The sequence below is a fragment of the Tripterygium wilfordii genome, chromosome 13 (assembly GCF_013401445.1).
Source record: "Tripterygium wilfordii isolate XIE 37 chromosome 13, ASM1340144v1, whole genome shotgun sequence".
Lineage (NCBI taxonomy): Eukaryota > Viridiplantae > Streptophyta > Magnoliopsida > Celastrales > Celastraceae > Tripterygium > Tripterygium wilfordii.
The window spans coordinates 11,932,154-11,953,125 of record NC_052244.1 but is presented as its reverse complement, the minus strand read 5'-3'; the positions used below and the strand labels follow the sequence as shown (position 1 = coordinate 11,953,125).

The following is a 20,972-nucleotide window of genomic DNA, read 5'->3' as shown; positions in this document are numbered from 1 at the left end:
TTGCGGCAAAGCAGTCCATTTGCTCCTCTTTTTCCAACTTGAGAGAGACGCAAAGAATAGATGATCACAACACATCTCTAGGTCACTTTCAATCAGGCTACATCAATTCCTAATACTGAGCAGTTCAGTTTAAAGGATCAAATTTTCCTGGGGTTCACTTACTCATGCTTTTGTGAACTCACACAATAGAAAAGAACTTCAAAGATGATCTGCCTACAAGTCTTTTGTGGCGACAACTTTTAAAAAATGAGCGGGATTACAAGAACAAGAGAGGATGTCCCATGGAAAGAAACATGAAACCATCAAGAGATTAGAGGGTAACCTACAAAAATGTTGACAGGGAATAGATGAAAATCTATGTACAGTAGTCTTATGCTTAGAAACAGACATTACTTTCACCATATTAACAGGTAGCAGTACTTAGGAAATCAAACCTCCATCATATAGAGATGACCAACAAAACATACCATGTTCTATAATAAAATTAAAAAAATGCCATGTGAGGGAAAATCTATGTCCTCTTGTAAATTCATTTCTACGAATATAGCTTCTTCTCATTAATCGACTAAATGGCGTCTTGCCATGTTTGATGGATGTTAGTCCTCTAAACATCTCCAACAGAAATTGATGCAGACCCTAACGCCACTGAATCTGTTTTAACTTCTGTTTTCTACATCATCTCCTTTGTTTGATAATGCAATAAAGAAAAAGAAGTGATTCACACCAATCAATCAAATTGGGGCCGTTTGATGCTTCAAAAATTCTGAAGAGAAGAGAGCCATTTCGTATAATTCCTTCCCTCTGCATATTCAACCAAAATGCAAAGAACCAACTCATCATGCATGACAAATATTTTAGGCCTGTAGAATGAAAATAACAGAAAACTGCAGAGAGAGTAGAATGCATTAAAATCGATAATTTACAAGGACTATTTTTGAAGCTGATAGCCACCCCTGTATCCAATAAACAGAAGAGCAGACATTTTTGATTTCGACAAGAACCATGAACAATTCATTAACTCCCCATTCAACAAACACGTGAAATAACAAGTATGAAATCTCCTAGAGACTGATAACCACCTGATTTGAACAAACAGAGTTGAAGACAAAAGTCACAAAACTGTAAAGCTGAGATTTATGTCGACTAGCATTTGAGTACATGATGGAGTTCACATTTTACATCCCTCACAAACGCTCCTTTTACTGATCTGATATTGCCTTATACAATAGCCAACATGATCTAGGAAGGCTTTAACAAAATATGTTTCATGCAATTGGTTGAAGTGGAGCTTGTGACCATGTTTACATGGCAAATCATGATTGCCTCAATAGTTTACAAGCACTTAAATTCTTACAGGATAAAAAAATCCCAAACACAAGAAAGATAAGTTCAACAAGAACAATAATGATCATGACAATTACCTTTCCACACTGATCAATATTGAAGATAAGCGAGCCCCAGCAAGAAGGGGAACTGGGTCCAACAAAACAAGATCAATTCAAAACGAAATTGAAAACCTACTCCCTTTAAATAATCACACAAAATCCTATACTTCAAATGCTTCAACACCAACACTAACGAGATCATACTTGCAGTACACCAATAAGAAGCAAAATATGCAAAATTGAGTTTTAGAATGAAGTAATTGACCACCTAACCAAATATCAGTTTGCTCTAAAATACATCAAGCATAATTCATTACCTTAATTGCTTCCCCTAATTCACCAACATTCCTATATTCATGCATTCTATACCCAACCAAAGTACCGGAAAATATAATACTTAATAACTTGAATAAAAAGAAGATGTATCTTGTTCATTTGAAGAAAAAAAGAACGCGTCTCTTACCAGAAGACGATTCCTTTGGGAGGTTGTTGATGGCACTCAAAAGCTGGCCAGTAGACGCCTCGACAAGTTCCTTGCAACCAGGTCTATAACAAGGAACCAGCACTGCAAAACCATCATCAATCTCATCATCGCTTCGAAAATTTGGTCCATGCGGCTCCACCCATCCAATAGACCAGTCAGGACCCTCAGATTCCGACCCAGACAAATAAACACCACCATCAGGTGGCACGAAAACAACATCACGTTCCCTCTCCACTCCCCTATCTTCCCTACTCTGTCATCTCCTCTTAACCTTCCTTGATGAGGCTAACTTTGTAGTGAAGTTAACAGAATCGGTCTCTCTCACTCCAGAACCCCAATCAGAGGAGTTATTTAAAGAAGAACCATTGGAGACAGGCTCTTTCTCTTTGCCAGCCCATAACCACAATGAAAAAGGGGTTAAGGATGCAGCCATTGATTGGTGGAAAGAAAAGTGGGAGCGAAAGAAGGAAATTCGTAGAAGTGGCTGCTGCCTGTTGGAATAACTACTAGATTAGGAGACCAATTAATTCAGTAACAACAGCGAATACCAGATTAGGAAAAAATAATTCAATTTCAATCCAATGACAAATTAGAAGTTTCTTACTTTGTTTAAAGCCAAATATCACAGACACCTCTGTAGTTGGGGTCATTTCTATATGTACCTCTCATTTTAAATTCACAAGAATTAGACCCCCTTATGCTTTATGTTTGTGTCATAAGTGATCCCTCCGTCTAGTTGACCGTCATTGATTGGTGGTTCACAAAACTGTGTCTTTTTTTGTTTTTATTTTTTTAGGGTGAAAGCTAGTTGCACTCTACATTTTCCCATTTACACCCTATTTCTCCCAAAGTCCAAATGCACCCTTACCCTTCACCTGAAACGCAACCCTTGTTCTTTCTTTCCCCTAAAGACGAGAAGATCTGGTGCTCCTTGCTTTCATTTTTCGACCAAGTCGACTAAACCCAGTAGATATAGGATCCCCTGTGTCTTGTGTCTTGCAATTTCTCTTTTTCGTCAATACTCAACTAAGATTTGTTAGGCGATATACACGAAGATCAGAGCAAGATTGATGTGAAGGATTTGTTCGGGTTTGATTTTGGAAAGGAAGTGGAGACGTGATTACCTTCGTGGGTATTGGAGAGGGAGGACGACGGAAGAGAGTGCTGCTTGTTAGGGTTTGTTAAGTGCGTGTTTGGTGATTTTGAAAAATGGAGTGTGAATGAGAATATGTGAAATCCAACTAGCCCCCACCTAGCAAAAGCAAAGTCAAAACGACGCCGTTTTAAGTTAATAAAATTGAGAAAAAAACCCAAATAAAACGTTGTTTATAAAATAGAGCGAAAGAGGGGCAAAAATAAAGAAACCCATAAAATAGAAGAAAGAAAGGGAGACTTCACTCTTAGTCCTGCTTGCTCCGGATCGTGTGCGAATGGATCCTTAAAGTAAGGATTGTTTTGTTCCCCAAATGCAAGAACATAGATAGACCCCGATGTACGTACATGTAAAAAAAAAAAAAAAACTGTTTTAATTGTAGCTATTGTTGCCGTGAATTAAATTTATCGTCAGCCTCTTCTCCTTCTGGAATTAAGAACAGGAGATCCATTCCGATTTAGGGATTGATCTTTCGCAACAGATCTTCGATCGAACTTTGTTTTCCAAGGTGAGGATTCATCTTTTATCTAAGATCTTCGTTAAACAAAAATCGTTTAAATTAAATAATATGGATTTCTGGATCCCTTTATCTTTTCAAACAGGAATTTCTTTACAGGTTAGGGATTGATCTCTTCGAAATAGTACAACAGCCGCGTGTAAACCTTATGGCTAAGGAAGGCATCAAATTTTGTGGTTATAGTTGCTTCACTTTTGTTCATTCTTTGGATTGCTTTGTTTCCCTTTTTACGTGTAGGGAGTAGGGACTGACAATAATTGGAGTAGATAATGAAAATTTGATGATTCTTTGTTGTTTTTAGAAAATCGAGATTTCGGATGTGGATCATCTTTCTTCTATAGAGGCACTTCAGTTTACTTGAATGTCATTTTTGGGGTCTGTCATCGTAGGGTATTTTCATTTTCTTTTGTTACGTCCTTTCGTCTAATGGTGAGAGTACATCTATTAGTTATGAGCAGGTTCTCATCATCATAGATCATGCAGATATTCTACCAGTGTAGGTACATTTTGTCATGCTGGAATTGTGCCTTTTGTAATATTTCTGTAGTGAAATTTCAGGACTCAAGACCATTGTTTTGTTTGTCACTCACTGTGTGAACTACATGTAGAACTGGTCTTTCCTCACCTCAGTTATTGAACATCTAAACCGCATACCTTTAAAGCAGCATGGTACTGATATTATGCGCATTAGACAATGGTACTTTCCTATTTATTTCCTCCAGCTTAACCCACAAGCATAATGAACTCTTTCCATTGACTTGGTTACAATTATAGTTGTCATCTACTCAATGAGTCATTGGCAGGTGAACATCTTTGCTTAAGCTTGAGCCTACTACAGAGTTTTGAGCTATTTAATTGATTCATGCATCTCCCGGGACTGTTGTCTCAAATTAGTGACGAAAAATGATTTATCAAGCCGCACTAGAGAACCAATTGTATTAGGACATAAAAGCCTGAACAGTTGTTCTTATAACACAGTTCAGTCAATAATACTTTTACCATATTTCATGTGCTCCTCATCCTTCCTCCAGGTTCGATGGTGTACCTTGCATTAATGAATTTTCTATTCTCAGTGATTGTATTTGAAGAAAATTAAATAATTTGCCCACTTTGGCAGCCTGGAGTTGCTTGAGGCTATTGTTTATATATCCATGATTGCAGTTTACTTTTTGCTGATTTTGGTTCCAGTTATCAGAACTGCATCAAGTATATATTGCTTGCTGCTATTGGTCTTGCTTTCATATTGATAGACAAAACAGAAAGCATGAATTGGTTATACTGAAAGTAAGACCAACAATTTTTTGTGGCGAACTATTTTTCTAATTCCTACATCTGTTTTCCTCACCCATTATGGGATGTCTATTTTTTTTTCCCTATATATATACTAATTTAGCTGGATGAGTTGCTCACTTCTGATTCACTAAATGTTTTTTTTTTACTCCGTATATGGCTTTTGTTTGAAGGCTTGCCTCTATTGATGAATAAGATGAAGCTATATATATTATTTGCAGGAGTTATGAATTGATGAAACACATGCTCAAATTTTATATCCACAGAGAAAAAAGGGGAATTTATGCCTACGAATGATGGTTTATAAAATTAATAGAGGGGTGAAAACCCCAACTTTGGCAGCCAATGAGTTGCTTGAGGCTGTGGAACAGGACATGAATTTAAGGTTTGATCCTTCTATAAATGCCACCATTTTCCATCTCCGAACTTTAGGATATTTTGAACTACAGCATGTATGTACTATCCACGCTGCTTTCTGTAACTCTTCTCATCCATGTTCTCTTTGCTCTTGATTTAATGGTCAGTTGAAGGTTCGTTAATATATGCTCCAGGTAGCCTGGGTAAAAGGGGGAGATAACCACAAGGGAGTGGATTAGCCATAACAATTTTCCATTGTGGATTAGTCAAAGAAGCCAATATGTAAGGCTGGTAAATTAGGTCCAAATGCCTAATACCCAAAGGCCAATTGACACATCGAACCCTTCTACGCATATTCTCTGCAGGATTTTTTACTGTATCTCGCAAGAAGGGTAAAAAAAAACCCTTCAATCATTCCACATTTTTCATTAAAACCAAACAATTAAAGATTTAACCCATGACTTATAATCTAAAATGAAAGAAGGAAAACACGTAATCATGGTTTGCAATTTTTCTTAAATGATTATGTATTATTTTTATTTTAACTTTGTTTTCACTCTAAAATATGGTTTAGATAGCAACCACGTTGTTTAATCTCAGACACTAAATTACTAATTATGCGGATGATTAAAAACACAAATAACATGTATAATTTCAATAGCAACCTTTTATTTGAACAACATTTTTTTTTAAGAAATGTAGCTAATGTGTCTCATACGGGACATGGCCGGTTTTCAACATTTGTCATTGTTCTAGATTCACATATATACATACAAAGTCAAATAATGTAATATCGTGCTCCATATATAAATACATAATGCTACACAAAGCGCGGGTTAACAACTAGTTAATGAGAATAGTGAAATATTTAAAAGATAAAAAAATAAAATAAATGTGAACACATCATATCGAAAAAAAAAAAAAAAGAGAAGAAAAGAAGAGCATATTCTTTCTGCTTTTTTAATATTAATTTCGGTTTTATGGTTAATTAAAACACCCTATTTATCTAATTTTCAATATGAAAATAAAAAACATTATTATATCTAATTGACTTTTACGAAAGACTAAAAAAACACAAAGTTTATTGTCGCCCAGGGTATACTCAATCCCACCCTCAAATTTAGAAACGAGAAGTACCAAATATATCACTAAATACTCAAAAGCCAAAATAAGCCCATTTATTTTTAATACAAATGGAATTTAAGAAACTTAAAATACTAAAACGAGTGTCTCGCTCATATTCCTGACTCTTGCAAGTCCATCGCATTTCTAATTCACTCGTTGTAGATATCACAACTTCATAAAACGGCTGACAAGTGGCAATGAGTCAAACGACAAATTGTCAAAGACTTCAAATCAATTTTCAATTATCACTTATAGCTATTCTGTAAATTTTTGATTTGTAATGTTATTTTTCATCATTGAAGGGCATAATTAATAAATAACATAAAAAAATCTCTGAAGGCATGGGTGAGAAATTGAAGAAATTCTCTATAATTTCAGTTTGAAAATTTTAATTCTAGAAGTATATTTTTCCAGACAACACTTAAATTTTACTTTAAATTTTTCGCCACAGATATTTAATCGTGAACTTTCTAACAAGGTCATTAATATCTCAATTTGGATTCAATTAAATGTAGGTTTTAGGGGGCGCCATTGTTTGTCCCACATGTTGCATTGTTCACCCATTTCAGCTTTAACCAACTTTGTCAACTTTTCCCTTTTAAGCACGTTAGGTCTTATGTTTCAGTACTCGAGGAACGCAAGACTTGCCAACATTTTTCGTTAATATTTTCATAGACTCGTGTAACCGACCTCAAACTTTGGGATAAAAACTCGAATGTTTATGAGTGTAAAATATATTCTCGTTTATGTTTTCATAAACTCATGTGACTTATTCTAAATTTTTGAGATAAAAACTAGGATGATAATGATGAAGAACGTAATATATATTTCTGTTGATGTTTTAATAGACTCGTGTAGTCGACCACAAAATTTTAAAATAAAAGTTCGGATGATGATGATGAACGTAAGATATAAACGGCTGCAGAACTAGCCGTGAACAACAATAAACAAAATCTTTCAACAATTAAGACATGGAAGGCACAAGATAAAACACCAAATACATGGATCCTGAGCTGATCCAGTCAATATATATCAAAGAGGCTCCGTCCAATCTTCCTTCTATTTATTTCAATTGTTCTACTTTTGGATGTTATTCCCTGTAAAAAATTTCAATAACAAAGGACTATTCTAGATTGTCGATAATTACTCAACAAAATTTGAATAGTGATTTCACATTATTACTAATATACATGGCATAATGCAATTTAGAAATAATCGTTTAGTGATTCGGTGCTGAAATTAAATTTTGTGATATAGAAAGAATCAAATAGGAACTTCTTTTTTTCTTTGTTTCATGACAAGTATCATTAACCGCCATTCAAGATAAGGAAGATGATTTAAAAGTGGGTGTTAAATCCACAGCCTTGAGATTTGGGGATTCAACTAAACTGTGGATAACTGGATTTGGAATGGCATGCATTGGTTGTCTTGGCATCAGTGGATACAATGCTGATAATGGTACCCAAGAACTATATATTTCGTCTCTGTGAAAGATTCAGTTTATTGCAGTTTTCTAAATTTGAGAACACCCAACTGTTTACTTAGAATTTCGAAACAGGGTGGCCATTTTATTTATTTTTGGTGGGTGCATCTGGACAATTGGCTTGGCAAATATGGACAGTTAACATATATTACCGTACTGATTGTAATTGTAGAAATCAACAAAGACTCAACAAGTACCTTCAACTTGAATCACTTTCAGAGCACAAGCAGACTTCCAGCATGTAGCTCACACAGATGCAGTGATTCTCATCTGCGAGTGATTCATTCTGTCCATTTATCTGTTTGATTTCTCTATCACTTCTAATACTTGCAGGCTGTGACAATAAATACTACTCAAACAGAAACAGTAGATAAAACGAGAAAACATTAACACCACCAGTACCACCAAACCTAATGCACCAACACTTGCTAATTAAGAGACATTAAAAACAAACTAAGACATTCACCGTACCTAGTTGAAGATCTACCATATGATAACGAAAATAGTACTCATTATTTAATTAAAACGCCCTGACACGGAAACTAAACTAGGGTGCGCGGTGGGGTAGCGGTAAAGGAGGGCAAGTTGTACGATGAGCCGATTCATACGCTGAAGTGTTTCCTCTCTTGTCACTTCCAATTCAGCAATCCTTTGATACGTTAGTTCCAGGCGTTGCTGCAAGGCAGGTGGCATGGGGTAGTGGCCAGGTGCCCCTGCAAAATCAGCCATCCAATAAGGAGTTCTGAGATTGTTGTCTATATTATTGCTCCGGGAGGAAAGCAGATTCAGTTCGTTGGCAATTGCGACTGCGAGAGGGGGAGGGGCGCCAGCCATTGTTGCTCAAAGGAGGATTCGTGTTTGTAGGGATGACACCGTATATGTATTTATAGTCTCTAAAAAACGAGCCTCGCTATCCCTCTCCCTCTCCCTCTCCATGAACAATGAATGAAGAGCTGCCCAGGACAATTCCATATTTAGGAGATTCTTTTGTCCTGGCAAACAAATATTGGAAAATGGAGAAGAACAACAGCGGAAGAAGTATGTGGACGGGTATTACATCATTAATGGGTTTTCAGCTTTGCAGTGGGTGAGGGAATCACCGTATATGTATTTATAGTCTCTAAAAAACGACCCTCGCTGCTTTCGCTCTCCCTCTCCCTCTCCATGAACAATGAATGAAGAGCAATTCCATATTTGGGAGATTCTTTTGTCCTGGTAAACAAATATTTGAAAATGGACAGGCTCGTATCCTTAAAATGGAACCTGTGCATGAAGAAGAATAATAAATCAGAAGAACAACAGAGGAAGAAGCATGTGGACGGGTATTACATTATTTAATGGGTTTTCAGCTTTCCAGTGGGTGAGGGAATCAATTTACTTTACGCGTGTTCCAGTCGGTTTTACGTGTTGCAGTGGGTGTGGGAATCAATGCGTGTCCCAGTGGGTTTGGACTGAGTTTTTAAGGGGTGTTTTTACTAAGTACACACATTTCTTAAAAGTCCCGCCACATCACCAGTCACGTCACTGTAATTAAGACTTAAGTGGGGTCCCACTGGAGTGACCAGCCTCTCTGTCTTTTCGGGCTACACGTCCGTATTACCTAACTTTTATTATATGATGATTGAAAGTTTCACTGTGACTTTTGCAAGCATTAGATTGACAATTTACATGTGATTTTTTTCCCATAGATCATTTTCATTTTCCTTTATTTATTTATTTTTTATTGTTTAGGTCAATTGAGACAGATATTATAATTAATTAGATTTAATTTGAATTAAATGGTCATGCAAAGTCCTTGAAATTAATATTAAAAAAATTTCTTAAGTCATCATCAACAAAAATATATCTATACATATATAAAAAGGAAGCTCTAAGTAGGTGTTCTCACTATTTGACACCTAAACTCTTCACATTTTTTTAAAAATCCACATGGATTTATAAAATTTCTCTATTCCTTTCACAAGTCTTAAGAGACTTTGAAAGCAATTAATTCATAACATCTAAGAAATTAATAACAAAATAAAAAATAACAATTGTAATAATTACTATATTTACACCATAGTTATAAAATTTAAATAGTAATAAATGTTTGTTAAATAAAAATATATTTCATTCATTATATTTAATCAATGGTCATGGAATTTGATAAGACAACAATTAAATAATTTAATAATAATTTAAACACATTTACTAATATTACATAGGGGAAATATGACATATAATTCTCACACAGTCTTAAACATTGAAACCCACTACCAACCCTTGAGACGAATAAATTGCTCCTCGTACTTCTCTCATCCGCGACTTATTCTGTCTTTTCGCTGGATTTTTTTTTGTTTTTGTTTTTGTCTTGTGGTTCAATAAATTAATTAGATATTCAGATTTATCAAAAGTAAACAGAGGAGGTTTGGAGAGATTGAACTATAATCCTTCCTATTCGGGTCCATTATCTGTTTGATTTATCCATTACTTCTAATATTTGCAAGATCCTAAGAGACATAACTGGCGATGACGATGAATATTGATGATCTCATATAAATGCTTTTGGGATCACTTTTTAACCGTTTAGTTGGGTAGATTGGGGGCTGAGGATGAAAGCTAACAAGTAATATAGTATCACACACTGGACGGCCCTCTCTCTTCCTCTTCCAATGCCATGTTACTTTGCTTAATTGGCTGCCTCATTATACATTGAGTGCTTAAATATTACTAATTTGTTAGATAACTGTGCTTAAATATTGCTAATTTGTTAGATAACTGCCTCAAACAGTACATAATATGATAACATTAACACCACCACCAAACCTTTACCGTCAATACCATGACATCAACACCACCAATTACCAAACCTACTTCATCAACACTTGCTAATTAAGACATTACTAAGACATGATAGTACCCCTTATTTAATTAAAAAGCCCTAAAATTAACTATGGTGAATACATCTACCATGAAACTAGGTTGAATTCTCTGCATCTGCGGCGAGGTCCAGCTCCTCCATCGGCTCCAGCTCCCTCAGATGCTCGGGTACGAACGCATCTCCTTCAGCTCCTTGTGTAGTTTCACAATGGTTTCATTCATCTCCTTAAACATTGCATTTATTTGCTTCACTTCGGGTCTAACTTCAGCCAGGTTGGACTCGTAAAGCACCGTCAACGCATCAACATTCACCATACTCCCTATTTCTCCAAAACCATCTTTCAAATCTTTCAGTCGGAGGGTAAGTCGAGCCATCTGCTCGTAGAAGTCCGGACAATCAGCAGGGGGAGAGGAGGCCATGGCTTGTGAAAGACTTTCTTTTGTTTGTGGAGAGACAGAAATCCCTAGCCTCTCTATTTATACCCGAATTTCCAGTCTTCAAAATAACCCTTAAGGGGTAATTGAAAAAAGTCTAAAATCAAGGGCTTAATTGGCAGCATATAAATCCTTAAGGGAAAAGAAATGAAGAATAGTGTGATTTAAGGAAACTAACCCTAAGGGGTATAATTGACAGTACATAAATCCTTAAGGGAGAAAAATAGTGTGATTTTGGGAAACATCAAGGTTAAAAAAAAATTGAAAATAATGAAACTTTCCCTACAAACCCTAACCGCAACCCCTAGATTAGTCTGCCACTTATTTTTAATACAAACAGAATTTAAGAAACTTAAAATATTAAGACGAGTGTCTCGCTCATCTTCCTGTCTCTTACAAGTCCATCATATTATTACTAATATACATGGCACAATGTAAGCTCCTTTAAATAGGAAAAACCTATTCTACATAACACCCTAATAGGCTAATACATGAAGAGATCCTTCTCACTAGCTGAAAAGGGCTGAGAGAATTCTTCGACCCCCTTTTCGCCTAATCTTTTCCTAAATTAATAGCATGTGAAATTAGTTTCAGAAGCCAAATGGTGCACTTCTCCAGCTTCCACCTTCTCCATATCGCTCATTCCATTTCCTCAATTCATTCGCACTTGTCGCGTCATATGACACTGATGGGCCAACCTAATGAAGAGGGGGGCGGGAAATTAGTCAGCTTTTAACACTGCCCATACAACAGCAAAAGAAACAAAAACAAAAACAAGATAAATACTGAAAGTTGAATCAGAAAATTTAAGTGCAGTGAGCAACATCATCGACTTGTCTAATGCATTAGAGTGGAACTAGTTCACTAAAGATGGGATTGTGTCAGTGAAATGAAATTTGGATACTATTTTTGTTTGGATAAATAAACACCGATTTTCATGTTGGTTGTACCATTTTGATTCTTCTATCTGGGTTTGTATTCATCTTCGTTTGCACTTTTTAAATTCCCCTGTCAAATGCTGAATTTTAATATCTATTTGTCAATTTTTTTTCCCTTTTTTCAGTGTACCTTTTGATCACTGATTGGAAGCTTGTGGTGAGTGATTTTTTTGTTTGTCTGTTGCCACTGTAACTGTTTTGGTGTTTTTCCTTCTAATTTTCTGGTTTTTGACTTTTCCGTATGGGGTGTGTGATTGGAATAAATTTGTCGACATGAAAACTTACTCCCCTAAGGTCACTCCTAGGGGGTCCTGCCTCAAAGTGATGCTGGTACATTCAATGTTGATGACAAAAGTGAAACCATGGAGGTTGTTACTTCTCCAAGTAAAGAAGTTGAGAAGGATATGGGGATGATGAACAAGAAGAGCGAGATGTGAGATATGTCCCATGTGATAAGTGAGATAGTTTTTAAGTTGGTTTCAATAACCAACTCTTATCTCTTAAGACTCTTAACCTAAGTGATAAGGCTTTAAATAAATATATGAAATAGCTGTGTAATTATCAATTAGAGAAGTGTTTCCTTCTATTACGAAAATAAGAAGTACGTGATGTGGAGTACGCTCTTTTTGTATATATACGTATGGAAACTGATCCTCCTCACCACAACTACGCTCAGAAAACTACCCATCAATTTTCTGTATTATTGGCTTCCATAAGGTAAGTTCTTGTGGTGTAAGAAGGAGAAACCAATATTCCGCTTATTCCGCTGCGATCAATCGAAAGCCAATGGAGCAAGGTACGTTTTCGATGTCTAACGCGTATAATAAATGTGAAAATCATGATACTCAAGATCCTTGTGAATGCTTACATGTGGTATCGGAGCCTTGGTTTAGAATACATGATTTTCCATACTTATGAAATATATGATGAGTTTGTTTTTATCTTGAATGTGATATGAATACATCGATGATAAATATACTATCGTATGTGGCTTCTGACATTTTGAGTGTTATGGATCTTATGCTGATTAATGTCATTGATCTGGTTATAGCACTTTTATGCTTTGTATGCCACGCCCGTATATATGAATGTATTCGTTGATTGTCAAATGTGAATCTTATGTATTAATGTGATTTTTTATTTTACAAATGTTAATCTGCTGGAGTTTATGTTTATACTACCATGAATGGACAAGTGTAATTTAGAATAAGTTATTAAATTCACGTTATGACGGTTTGTTAGTCACCAAAGTGACCAAACTAGTATGTTAGTGGATTTTACTTGCACCATATTAACTTTTTTAAATGCAAGAACGTAAGAATCGGCCCAAAGGAGATTTAGTTTCTTGCTAATAAATATTATGGGTTACTTATTGTTTTCTATTTGGATTTGTTTGGATATCCAAAGATGACAAACTTCTCTAAATTAGAAAAATTAATAATAACCAATTATCAAATATGTTTTATTTGGCATTAATGTTTATGGTATGTTATAGTATTTGCCCAAAGGCGTACTATGATATATAATTATGTTTCATACGTGTCTGAGTTTGCATTACGTTATGATTTTAATTGTGAGCAATTTTTTATTTTTATTTTTATTGTATGTTCTGCAGCTAATGTTTCCACAATGAATGCACATGCTTTATCTGTTACGATCTTTACTGGCCTGAACTTCTCTGAATGGAAGGAACAAGTCGAATTCCAATTGGGATTACAATTTCTCGACTTGGCCCTTGTTGAGGAGCAACCTCCTGCACTTGATGATACAAGTAGTGCAGAGGAAAGGGTATACCATGCAACTTGGGAAAGATCGAACAGACTAAGAGCATCCACAACAGATTACCTAAACATGGGTCTGTCGGTAAAATAGGGAATAAATTTAGAGAATTTGTCAAAATTTAGCTCTGCATCAGATTCTCTAGAGTCCCCCTATTATAAAGACTTGCTACAGTAGTTCCTACATCTAGGGAACGACTGTAGCAATCTGTAAGAATAAAATAATAATGTTTAATCATTTTATCAATAAACCTAATAAACAATATCCTCTCACTATCTCATACGATGCAAAACACCGTCTCTCTCTCTTCTATTTCTCTCAATCCTTCCCCGGCGTCATCGATCTTCTCTGACCATCGTCTACCTTCGCTGGGTATGTATCCTTGCTCTCCATATCGAGGTTGTTAAAAAGAGTTCCATTTTGGCACTACTCTCGTCTCTTTGCTGCACTTTTTCTGTTCTGGTCTTTCTCCCATGGATCTACATATTTGTTATGGTTGTTCGATTTCTACTTGGTTCGATTTCTCTTCATAATCTGCAACTGATTTTACTTAACTATGTCGTTGATTATTTCCTCAATTTTGTTTGGGTTTCAGAGTTTTGAGGCTGAAGAACATAGGATTGGAAGGAGATAGGTAATGGTTAGTTAGTTTAATTTCATTCAATTGATGGTCGATTGATTCATATGGTATGTGAAATAAATGGGCTGAGTTTGTTTATTTTATGTGAATTAAATGGGTTCATATGATTTGGTGATGGGTTGATGTGTTCTGTTGTTCTCTGGTTTCTTTGTCTTCAGGTTGGTTTCTCTTTTCACTAAGATGATGTCTTCTTTGAAATAACTGAATTGTTGGGTTTCAAAGGGTGTAAATGTTTTGCCTTTAACATGGAACATAGTCCTTTTTTAGTTGTATGAATGCTGTTAACGAAATTGCTATAGAGGATTTCCTTTTAGTGAATTACCAAAAAAGTACTTCTTTGTTGTGATATACATGGCCCATCTCTTTTTGACTTTCTGTATCTCTCAATGAAATCTCGTATGATTATATAATTGATCAAAAAGTTACGTATTCAACTAAAGTATTTACTATGTGTAAAAGGTTTGAAAGATAACGCTGTTTTGGATTTCTATGTCATGTCTCTGTCAATGAAACTTGATTAGTGTGAGCCTGTTTAGAAATTGCTTTTGTTTCCCACAACCATGCTAATGTTTAAAGTAGTTCCCCACAAAGTTAGGATTACCATGTTCTCTTTCAGATCTCATCATTGAATGCATTATGCTTGCACATGATGTCGATCCTCTGCTCATTTCCAAGCTCAATCTTTCAGCTTCAAGGAGGAGTATATCTTCAACATCATCATCAGAGGAAGAGCTTGACGATGAGTTAAAAACGAATTTCTTGATAAATGGTCTCATTGATGGAAATGAATGTAGTAAACAAGTAAATGGGAGAGATGTTTGGTATTGACAAGATAAATGTTGTTCATAAAAAGGATATATAGAAGTGGTCATTGGGGATTGGTGGATGTAGAATGGTAGGTGGAGGGTATAGTGTAGGCATGTGAATTTTGTAGGGATCGTAGGTGAGGGTAGTGTAGCAATGTGATTTTTGTGGGATTGGTTGGTGAGGGGAATGTAGCAATGTGATTTTTGTGGGTTGGATAGGTGAGGGGAATGTAGTAATGTGATTTTTGTAGGGAGAAAAAATTCAATTAGTTTAATTATTTTTTAAATTATTTAATATATTAATTCAGATTAATTTTTAGATTATCGGGTCACCAAAGATGTTAAAAAATAATTATTTGTTCTCTTATTTATACAAGTTAAAAGAATAAACAAAAGAAAGAGAAAGAAATATTATTATAATGTGATAGAGAATATGATAGGTAATCTGATGCAGTGTTGATTGGATAGGGAATCTGTAAAATAGGGGAAAGTGACATTTTGTCTGTATTTTAGGGAATCTGTTAAGAGAAACTGATGCAGGTGCTCTAAGCTTGAAGTTCATGCGAATGACGATAGCTCAAAACATAAGGACTACTCTTCCTGAAATCCCTAATGCCAAGGATTTCATGAAGTATGTGGAAGAGCGTTTTCGTTCTGCAGACAAGTCACTTGCTGGGACACTTATTGGAAAGCTACTAACCACCAAATATGATGGTTCTCGTAGCATGCACGAACATGTCCTAGAAATGACTAATCTGATTAAGCAATTAGGGACACTGGGGATTGTTATGGATGAATTTTTCCTCGTTCATTTCATATTGGTTTCGTTGCCCTCTGAATATGATCCTTTTCAAATCAATTATAACACTATTAAGGACAAGTGGACCTTGGATGAATTATCCTGTATGCTGGTCCAAGAGGAGGGACGATTGAAACAACAAGGAATTCATACCATCAATCTTGTTACTCAAGGAGCTGAAAAGAAATTTAAGAAAAAGAACAAGAAGGACAAGAAGTTTTCGTCCTCGAAAGGAAAGGAGCCAAATAATGATAAATTGGCACCTAAGAAGGAACTTAAGAAGGAAAGATGCCATTTCTGTAAGAAACTTGGGCATTTCTAGAAAGATTGCCTGAAACGTAAGGCATGGTTCGAAAAGAAGGGTAAGGCTTTGGCTTTTGTATGTTTCGAATCAAATTTAATTGAAGTTCCTCTCAATACTTGGTGGATTGACTCTGGTTCTACCATTCATGTATCGAATACCATGCAGGGATTCATTACGATCCAGAACACAAAACCAAATGAAGACTATATACTTATGGGAAATCGAGTCAAGGCTCCAGTTGAAGGCATCGGGATTTTCCGGTTGATTTTGGATACTGGGCATCATTTGGATTTGCATTCTACTCTTTATGTTCCTAGTATTTCTCGTAATTTAATATCGTTGTCTAGACTAGACAGTATTGGATATTATTTTAACTTTGGGAACAATTGTTTCAGTTTATTAAAGAATAACCATATTGTTGGATCTGGTGTTCTTATCAATGGTTTATATAAATTGAAACTTAGTAATTCTTTTGCTGAATCCCTACTTACGGTTCATGATAATGCTGGCATGAAACGTAGCATGGAAAATGAAAATTCTGCTTCTTTGTGGCATAGGCGTTTGGGTCATATATCCAAAGAATGAATCGAAAGGTTGGTAAAGAATGAGATTCTTCCGAGTCTAGATTTTACTGATCTTAACACATGTGTGGATTGCATTAAGGGAAAGCAAACCAAACACACAAAGAAAGAGAAAGCCACAAGAAGTACAACGCTTCTTGAGATAATACACACTGATATATGTGGTCCTTTTGATACTTCCTCCTTTGAAAAATATTTTATTACCTTTATTGATGATTATTCACGGTATGGATATATTTATCTACTGTATGAAAAATCTCAAGCTATTGATGCCCTTGAGGTATTCATTAATGAAGTTGAGAGACAGTTAGATAAAAAGGTGAAAATCATAAGGTCGGATAGAGGTGGTGAATATTATGAGAGATATAATGAATCTGGACAATGTCCGAGTCCATTTGCAAAATTTCTCGCGAAACGTGGCATATGTGCTCAATACACTATGCCAGGCACACCACAACAAAATGGTGTGGCTGAAAGGCGTAATCGTACATTAATGGATATGGTTAGGAGTATGATGAGTAATTCATCATTACCTAAATCATTGTGGACTTACGCGCTTAGAACCGCCATATACTTGTTAAATCGGGTTCCTAGTAAAGCGGTACCAAATACTCCATTTGAGCTTTGGAACGGTAGGAAACCTAGTTTAAAACACCTACATGTTTGGGGTTGTTCTGCGGAAGCTAGGCTTTATAATCCACAAGAAAAGAAATTGGATTCTTGAACTGTTAGTGGTTACTTTATTGGTTACCCAGAGAAATCCAAAAGATTTAGGTTTTATTGTCCTAATCATAGTCCACGGATTGTTGAAACCGGTAATGCAAAGTTCATTGAAAATGGTGAAGTCGGTGGTAGTGACAGACATGAAGATGTTGTCATTAAAGAAATAAGGGAACAAGTCCAAACACTTGTAACCTTACCAAATATCACTCCCGTAATGGTTGAACAACATGAGAATGTTACACAACAAAATGAGGAATTTCCTCTAGATGGAACTATTTCAAATGAACCTCTTGTGGAAGAACCACAAGGAATTGCATTAAGAAGATCACAAAGAGAAAGAAGATCTGCAATTCCAAATGACTATGTGGCTTATCTACAAGAGTCTGAAATTGACATTGGGATGAATGATGACCCGGTTTCATTCTCACATGCCATTGAAAGCATCAATTCTGAGAAATGGATAAATGCCATGAAAGAAGAGATGAAATCCATGGATCAAAATCAAGTCTGGGAACTCGTCGCATTGCCAGAAGGATTTAAACAAGTCGGGTGTAAATGGGTCTTTAAGACCAAACGCGACTCAAAAGGCAATATTGAATGTTATAAAGCCAGACTTGTTGCCAAGGGTTTCACTCAGAAAGATGGTATTGATTATAAGGAGACTTTTTCACCTGTCTCCAAAAGGGATTCGCTCAGAATTATTATGGCTCTTGTAGCTTATTATGACTTGGAGTTACATCAAATGGATGTGAAAACCGCCTTTCTTAATGGGGATCTTGAAGAGGAAGTTTATATGGAACAACCTAAGGGTTTTTCAATTGAAGGAAAGGAACACATGGTGTGTAAATTGAAAAAGTCAATATATGGACTTAAACAGGCTTCCAAACAATGGTATCTTAAGTTTAATAATATCATCACCTCCTTTGGATTTAAGGAAAACATCGTTGATCGATGTATATATCTGAAGGTCAGTGGGAGCAAGTTTATATTTTTAGTTCTATATGTTGATGATATTCTGTTGGCCAATAGCGATCTTGGCATGTTACATGAGACTAAGAAATTTTTATCTGAAAATTTTGAGATGAAAGATATGGGAGAGGCAACCTATGTGATAGGAATAGAAATATTCCGTGATAGATCACAAGGAACGTTAGGATTGTCTCAAAAAGCCTACATCGACAAAATTTTAGAGAGATTTGGAATGAAGAATTGTGCTCCTAGTATTGCTCCAATACAGAAAGGGGACAAGTTTAGTCTCATGCAATGTCCAAAGAATGATCTTGAACGAAAACAAATGGAAAATATTCCTTATGCATCTATTGTTGGGAGTCTAATGTATGCTCAAACGTGTACTAGACCATACATTAGTTTTGCTGTTGGCATGATGGGTAGATATCATAGTAATCCTGGATTGGATCACTGGAAAGCTGCCAAGAAAGTCTTGAGGTATCTGCAAGGAACAAAAGACTACATGCTCACGTATAAGAAATCTGATTGCTTAGAGGTGATTGGATATTCAGACTCAGATTTTGCTGGATGTCTTGACAGTAGAAAGTCTACTTTTGGCTATATTTTCATGTTAGCTGGAGGAGCAATTTCATGGAAAAGTGCAAAAGAATCTGTCATAGCATCATCTACTATGGAGGCAGAGTTTGTGGCATGTTTTGAGGCCACAACTCATGGATTATGGCTGCGAAACTTTATTTCAGGACTTGAAATTGTTAACAGTATTGCCAAGCCGTTGAAAATTTATTGTGATAGTTCTGCAGCAGTTTTCTTCTCAAAGAATGACAAGTATTCTAAAGGTGCTAAACACATGGAGTTGAAATATCTTGTTGTCAAAGAAGAAGTTCAGAAACAGAAGGTGTCTATTGAGCATATTAACACCGGTCTAATGGTTGCTGATCCTTTTACTAAAGGATTACCACCAAAGACATTTAGAGAACATGTGGAAAGAATGGGTCTTGGTTGTAATCATTGACTTATGGATCATATTATGTCGTTGGATTGCTTATTTGACATTTTTGAGCTCACTTCCATGTTTCTGATTATATATAATTCTTGTTTTCTATCACTGTGTACACATTATCATGATTGAATGATAGATAACAAGAATAGTCTTTTACAAGACATTATCGTGGACTTTATGTATACTTCTCACTTATAGACCTTGTTTGATAGATTATTGGTGTAGTGATACATGGAAGGAAGTATGTCGGCTTTAATGGTATACAACCGCCATGATCCACACTAATAGTTTATTTTGCAATGGTGTTCATGATGGATAATTTGAAGTAGATATTTCATTATAACGCGCGCTTAATGTTAAAGTTTGTTTGAGCCATTATGATATTATCACATGGGTCAAGTGGGAGAATGTGAGATATGTCCCATGTGATAAGTGAGATAGTTTTTAAGTTGGTTTCAATAACCAACTCTTATCTCTTAAGACTCTTAACCTAAGTGATAAGGCTTTAAATAAATATATGAAATAGCTGTGTAATTATCAATTAGAGAATTGTTTCCTTCTATTACGACAATAAGAAGTACGTGATGTGGAGTACGCTCTTTTTGTATATATACGTATGGAAACTGGTCCTCATTCTCACCACAACTACGCTCAGAAAACTACCCATCAATTTTCTGTATTATTGGCTTCCATAAGGTAAGTTCTTGTGGCGTAAGAAAGAGAAACCAATATTCCGCTTATTCCGCTGCAATCAATCGAAAGCCAATGGAGCAAGGTACGTTTTCGATGTCTAACGCATATAATAAATGTGAAAATCATGATACTCAAGATCCTTGTGAATGCTTACACGAGATTGATGGGGATAGAGAGAGGATGTCAATTGGGAGGAGAACAGTAGTGACGAATTGAACATATCGAAGTGGAGCTTAAATGGGATTGGAGCTATCTGTTCCTTTGATGTTGCTGCAACATCAACTTCCCAATTTAAGTGCTTTCTTAGCCAACTTCTATACATGAATATTAGTAATTTATTCCACGAAAATTTTGATTAGTATCTTTATTTGAGGGAACTGTAATGAAAAGTTGTGGAGGTGAATTTTGGATGGAAATTAAACTGGCTGTGATTTGTGGAAGCATACAAACTTTTGTCATATCGTCGATCGTTACCTGCCTTTGCAACGCGCGGGCTGTCAGCTAGTGTGACTATCAAATAGCATATCCCCAGGTTTCTTATCCACTTCAGGTTTCTTCTCTACAACTTTTAAAAAATGAGCGGGATTACAAGAACAAGAGAGGATGTCCCATGGAAAGAAACATGAAACCATCAAGAGATTAGAGGGTAACC

The 20,972-nt window shown here is 35.8% G+C and overlaps 2 long non-coding RNA genes across 2 annotated transcripts; one reads left to right on the top strand and one right to left on the bottom strand.

Annotated features, from left to right (window-relative positions):
- Positions 1-346: 346 nt before the first annotated feature.
- LOC120012007 lies at positions 347-2,380 on the bottom strand. The gene is made up of 2 exons (XR_005471191.1): positions 1,849-2,380; positions 347-801 (listed from the first exon to the last, which is right to left on the bottom strand). It is a non-coding gene; the product is annotated as an uncharacterized LOC120012007 (long non-coding RNA).
- Positions 2,381-2,630: 250 nt separating this feature from the next.
- LOC120012008 lies at positions 2,631-4,104 on the top strand. The gene is made up of 2 exons (XR_005471192.1): positions 2,631-3,530; positions 3,625-4,104. It is a non-coding gene; the product is annotated as an uncharacterized LOC120012008 (long non-coding RNA).
- Positions 4,105-20,972: the final 16,868 nt, after the last annotated feature.